The sequence below is a fragment of the Mus caroli genome, chromosome X (assembly GCF_900094665.2).
Source record: "Mus caroli chromosome X, CAROLI_EIJ_v1.1, whole genome shotgun sequence".
NCBI classification, from domain to species: Eukaryota; Metazoa; Chordata; class Mammalia; order Rodentia; family Muridae; genus Mus; species Mus caroli.
Genome location: NC_034589.1, coordinates 3473148 through 3480291, shown reverse-complemented (window position 1 = coordinate 3480291; position 7144 = coordinate 3473148).

The following is a 7144-nucleotide window of genomic DNA, read 5'->3' as shown; positions in this document are numbered from 1 at the left end:
CTCCTGGCAGTAGTTGTGTTCCACTCACCAGAGGTTTTAAGATCCCGTGAAAGGTCCTGTGAGGACCTTGGGGGTGTCCGGAGGCTCCCCTGACCAGGAACCCCAGTGCTGCAGTGGACCGGAAGGGACTTGTGCCCCTGATCAGGCCAGGTTATCTGCTTCCTTAATTAATTTAGTCTCAGGTCCCACGTAATTGGAGTGGAGCAGACACTGTGTTCCACTCACCGGAGGTCTTAGGATCCCGTGGGGGATGCTGTGTGGGTCCTTTCGGGTGTCCAGAGACTCCCTGGACCAGGAACCCCGGTTCTGCAGTGGACCGGAAGGGACTTGTACCCCTGATCAGGCCGGTTATCTGCTTCCCTGGTTAATGCAGTCTCAGGTCCAGGCGATTGGATTGGAGCAGACGCTGTGTTCCACTCGCCAGAGGTCTTAGGATCCCTTGGGGGATTCTGTGTGGCTCCTTTTGACTGTCCGGAGATTCCCCGGACCAGGAACCCCCTACTCAGCTCTTAAAAAGAATAAATTTATGAAATTCCTAGGCAAATGTTTGGACCTGGAGGGCATCATCCTGAGTGAGGTAACCCAATCACAAAAGAACTCACATGATATGTACTCACTAATAAGTGGATATTAGCCCAGAAACTTAGAATACCCAAGGTACAAGATACAATTTGCAAAATACATGAAACTCAAGAAGAACGAAGACCAAAGTGTGGACACTTTGCCCCTTCTTAGAATTGAGAACAAAACACCCATGGAAGGAGTTACTGAGACAAAGTTTGGAGGAACCAAAGGATGGACAATCAAGAGACTGCCTTACTCGGGGATCCATCCCATAATCAGCCTCCAATTGCATCACTAGCTGACACCATTGCATACACTAGCAAGATTTTGCTGAAAGGACCCAGATATAGCTGTGTTTTGTGAGGCTATGCCGGGGCCTAGCAAACACAGAAGTGGATGCTCACAGTCAGCTATTGGATGAATCTTTGGCCCCGAATGGAGGAGCTAGAAAAAGTACCCTAGGAGTTAAAGGGGTCTGTAACCCTATAGGTGGAACAACAATATGAANNAACCAGTACCCCCGGAGCTCTTGACTCTAGCTGCATATGTAGCAGAAGATGGCCTAGTTGGCCATCATTGGAAAGAGAGACTCCTTGGTATTGCAAACTTTATATCCTCAGTACAGGGCAAAGCCAGGGCCAAGAAATGGGAGCGGATGGGTAGGGTTGTTGGGGGGAGGGTATGGGGGACTTTTGGGATAACATTGGAAATGTAAATGAAGAAAATACCTAATAAATTAAAAAATAAATTTTAATACACTTAAAATCAAGCAATGAAGCAGAGTAGTGAGACCTCACCATTGGCTGACTTTAGGACCAGCTGCCAACAAGATTAGGAGGGAAGAAGGGAAAGAGGAAGGGAGGAGAGAGGAAAGGAGAAGGGGAGAGTAAGAAGAGGGAGGGAGAGAGGGAGGGTGTATGTGTGGGGGAGGGGAGAGAAAGAGAGATGGAGACAGAGAGGCAGAGAAATGAACTTATGAACTTCCCTGAACTCCTGTGCTGTGAGGTCACAATGTTTTTCATCTTCATGCTAAATGTCTCCTGTGAAAGGAGGGCAGGGAAGACTTTCCACAAGACCTCCTATTTCTAGTCAAAGGTATCTGGTTCTTTCTTTTTTTCTTTAATGTTTGTTTCCAAATTAGATTACAAAGTATCAGGTTTCCCTCTAACATTTCCATGAGCTCTTAGTTCTGGTCAACTCCCCCATTTCTCTCTACTTTCCTATCTCCCTGTTCCTGTCCCTGGGTACACTCTTCCCACCCCCCAGGGTTTTCCCTTCCACTTCTATAGTACATGTATATTATTACCCTCCCTCCCTAGAGGGTATGAAGCCTCTGTTTTCCCCATCTCATGGACCTCCTTCTTTTTCCTTGGCCTCTATGCGCATAGGCACTGTCCTATACACATATGTAAAACTTAGAAGCTAGGATTCCCCTGAGAGAGAACATCTGGTGCTGGGTTTTCTGGTCCGCATTTCCTTACTTGGCAAAATACGTTTCAGTTCTATAAATTGACTGTGGACTTTATATTTTCACTTTTTTGGTTTTACAGCTTATACATATGTATCACATTTTCATTATCCACTCATTAGTTGATGGTCATCTACACTATTTCCAATAGAGCAACAGCATAGAACGTCTACATTAGGAGATAGAGACCTTTAGGTATATGCCCAGGAGTGGTATAGCTGGATGGTATGCTAGATCTATTTATATTTTTTTGAGAACCATCCACACTGACTTGCATAGTATTTGATAGAAGTTTGCATTTCTACCAACATCCTGGCTGGCATTTGTTGTCAGCTGTTTTCCTGATCTTGTGAATTGTGTTAAGATAGATCTCAAAATGGTTTCATTCACATGTCCCTGATAATTAAGAAGAAACATTTTGAAAATGATCATTGGCCATTTCTCCTTTCGAGAGGTCTCTGTGCAATTTATTAGCCTATTTTACATATTGGGTATGTACCCTTTAATGGGCCAAGCAAGATGGTAGCTGAGTAAATCCTCATATACTCTTTCCCCAGACATAGGAAGCAGAGCAGCTATTACATGCCAAAATAACTTCCCAAGAGCTAAGAGAATCAGGTAAGAGAATGCCACANCTGCTTATAGTATAACAAAATTGAAAGACTTGCTGAACAAAATGGGAAGAAAAAAACTCTTTCCCCATCACTCCCTTTGCAAATAGCTACTTTTCTCTTGCTCAAATACCATGACCAAAGAAACTTTTTGAAAAAAGAGTTTATTTTAGATTCTGGTTTCAGAAGCATAAGTCCATCGTGGGAATGAAGGTGGGGAGAGGTGACGCATGGTAGCTAGCAGGCATGGCACCAGTAACAGGGAGCTGAGAGCTCACATCTTCAAGCATAAGCATGAAGCAGAGAGAATGAACCAGAAAATGGTTTGAAGCTTTTCATTTTATAGTCTGACCCTCAATGTCTCAGTGACATGCTTTCTCCAGCAAGTCTGCAACACTTACATCTCCACAAACATGTCAAGGACCAGGGACCCAAGTGTTCAACTTCTGTGGTCTATGCAGGATACTTCTCATTCAGACACTTACAATTTTCCTCCAGATCCAAGAAAACCCCAGAAAGAAACACTTACCACTTGGGGCAGGAAGAAAGAAAATTAAATCTGGGCTTTAAACTGGAAATCCAGGATTAGGTATGTCACAGTTGCACTCTTCTAGGAAAAGTCCCACGATGCCTGTTTTGTTAGGTTAGTACCGGAAAACTAAGCCATTGTAACTGTGTATGGCAGGCAGTAGAGACTCCACTAATTATCACCACTCTAACCTCAGGCTGGAGAGTGGGGAGCAGAATTCCACCAGCTGAGGTATAAGCTAAGGGATCTTGGTCAGGGATATGTCGACGAGAGTCCTGTAGAAGGATCAGTGTGAGACCAAGATTTAAGTAAAAAAATGAAGGTTTTGTAGACAGTCAAAAACTCAGACAGATTTCCATGTGAACCCATAATCACATGGAAATCTGTGTACCTATAGGACAGTCCTGAATTTCGGCTGCATCAGTTCTATCTATAAAGTAGGCTTGGGAACACCTGTCCTATCCTGAGAAAGTCCAAGCCCCTCTGGATGATACATAGGTGTAACTGAGCTTAGCTTTTGTGGCCAGGGGACCAACTCCATCACTCTCCCTCAACTTCAGCCAGTACAGCAGTACTCAAATGCAAGAGTTCTGAACTGCCCCAGGACTAATCCCAAACCATCCTGTGTATCCAGTGTGACTGATTTGGGATTTGGCCTGCATCACTGCTATCTGTGATGATGTTGCAGCTTCTCACAACTCATGAGATACACACAACCCAGCTTACCACAAATCAAGATGACCAATATTATTCTTTCACCAACAATATACCTAATTTAGGCAACATGGTATAGTGCAAGGCTCGACTCATGGATGAGTAGCACAGAGTAATAAACATGTAAGTCTTTGCCCTGGAGCCTGCTTAGTGGCTGAAGCCACACATGGACAGGACTTCCAGCCCTCACAAACTGTTCTGCCTTAGGACAGAGCCTCTAGCACAGTTCCTGTAAGGGAAGGCATGCAGGCTCAGCCTATTGGACTTCCCATTCCACCACTTGTAGCTACTTCCAACAGTCCTGAGTTATGGGGCTAAGGAACTGGCAACCCTTTGAAGTGTAGTTCTTTGTTTTTGTTTTTGTTTTGTTTTTCAAGACAAGGTTTTTCTGTAGTCCTCCCTGTCCTGGAACTCACTTTGTAGACCAGGCTGGTCTTGAACTCAAAAATCCAGCTGCCTATGCCTCCCAAGTGCTGGGATTAAAGGTGTGTGCTGCAACCACCCGCTGAAGCATAGTTCTTGTTCCTCACCCAGTACTCTACCAGTCAAGAGCAGTGGTCTCAGAGAGTGGCACAGCTTATGGCTCTGGTGGATGAAGGTCCATTGACAATGATCCTTAAAAGTCTAGCCACAAACCAGTAACTAGAAACAAGGCCCCCAGGACATCCGCTGCAGAGACAGACGCCTCTTTCTAGGTACTCTGCTGTTGTTGTTTTAATGGACATATATGAAAAAGCTCAATTTTGCCTACAATTCTTAAACAATGACAACCCACCAGTGATAGACTTCTGCCAGCTCTGTATCTTCGTACTATACAGTTCTAGGATAAAACAAGTGACTAAGATTCCTTATAATTCTTGAAAGACAGGCATAGACAATACCTGATTCTTCAGTGCCAGATGCTGTCATGTGCCAACAAGCATCACCAGCTTGCAGAAAACCATGACATAACATGCCAGAAACTAACCGTGTAATAGTCACCTCAGAAGACTTAAATCATTTGTTTTAAGGAATTTAAGGAATTCTTTTAATTCAATAAGCTTGAAGAAATCAGATAAATTTGTCATTATTGTAACAAGGAAACAAGATAAATATAGGAGCAATTTAAAAGTCAAATAGAAATTATTAAGATGAAAATACATTTAGGAAAACTTTAAATGTAATATGGGCCCTAAATAGAATAGACAAAAAGTGTAAATGGGCTAGAATATAAAGTACTTGAAAACATAGTTTGAGATTAAAAAAAAAAGAGCAACAATGCTTACTAGTACTTTGGGGGACAACACTAAAGAAGCAAATATGTGTGATACTGGGGTTTACCCAAGAAGCACCTGAGAACACCAAAGGATCAGAAATCTTATTTATGGAGTAGAATAATCAGTATTGTTTAAAGGTCCCTACTTCCAAAACCAATTATAAATTGAACAAAATTTCTATTAAAAATACAGTGGCTTTCTTCACAGATGTAAGAAAAATGTAAAACTTATATTAAACCATAATAATTCCCANTTTCCAAAGATATTTTGAGCAACAAGTACAAAGTAGGAGATACTATGCTACCATACTATTCTACCTTACTTTAAAGGTTACTATAATGCTATAGTAGCCAAATCAGTATTGGATTGAAATAAACACACGCACACACACACACACCACCACCACCCTGGTAAAGAACAGAGAGCCTAGAAATAAATTCACACATCTATCACCAAATGACTTCTAAACAAAAGTGCCAAAAAACATACTGTGAAGAAGAAACAGCTCCTTCAACAAAGTGTTAGAAAAACTGCACAGCCACAGGCAGATGAATGTTTAAGACCTTAATATAAGACACNACTTAATCAAACTACTAGAATAAAGCACAAAGGAAATGCTTCACTATATTGAAATGGGCAAGATTTTNGGGATATANCCCCTCTGAAATACATACAATGAAAACAAAAGTATACAAGTGGGATTATAGCAACTATAAAAGCTTTATTACAATGAAGGAAATATTCAACACAGTGCAAAAAATGGCCTACAAGATGAGACCACATTTTTATTGACTGTATCTGAAAACATTCTGATATCTNAAACATATAAGAGATCCTAAAACCAGCAATTAGGCAAACCAATATACATAGACAACTATATATTTTTAAGTATTCATAACTATTTAAGATAATGACTCTTATATGCCANGAGCTGTCAGATAAAAATTCCTGTGCTAGATATGTATCATTTCTCTTCCATTTATTGGTCAGAGGAATCCCATCNTCTCTCAAAACAATGCAGGCTATTGCCAATAGTCTTGGGTACCAACCACAACTTGAAGGTAAGAGGCTATTGCTGAAGATACCACATACTTGAATTATAAGACAGAGAATTCAAGCTGGTACAATAACCTGGATGCTTCCTCACTACTGGATAGCTTTCATAGTGCTACTAGATATTATGCAGGCAGTCTTGGGAGAAAAGCCATCCATAGTCTTACCCAGCTGTGAATCCTGAAAACTGCAATAANAACCAGCCTGNTAAAATCTTCCCATAAGTGTAACAGTGGCATAAATGTTACAGAGGTAAATAAAACCATGGTCTGCTTGCATTTAAGACATACTCCACATGGTACAACTCATGTTCAGTATTGTAAATNTACTCAAGAACCTAAAGCTAAAGAAGAGGTCATAGACCCTAGGGAGTAACCTACTACCATTATTTTGATAAATGGCAACAAACTGTATGTGGCATCTTCAACATGTATCCTTATAACCACAGATTAGTGCATCTATCAACCATTTTTAGAGATTTGATTTTTGCAGTTGATGGTGACGATTAACACTGAGATGCACAGTGGATCAGGATTGAGAATAAGGAAGNGTGGAGTGTGAAGCTCTAAAAGGGACATCTTGTCAGACCCCTTCCTACAAAGGTTCCACAATCTTTGCAAAAGCAATAGCATTAAGATCATAATAATAGCATAAGATCATAATATAATAGCATAAGATCATAAGAGCCAAAAGTCATGGAAGAGTGTTGCAAAGGTGTTGTTTGAAAATGGCAGGGCTTCACATAGGGACTGACAGTTACTCTGACTGCATACANAGGGCCTGTAGATGATCAAGCCAGTCAACATTGTAGCTTGGATGAGGGAAAGTGGTAGTGGTTGTGAGACAGAGGCACTGGAGGGGAAGGAATGGGGGATACATTTGATCAAAACACCTTACAATCATGCATTAAATTCCCACCCACAGATAAAAAATAATTTAAAAGAGAAAT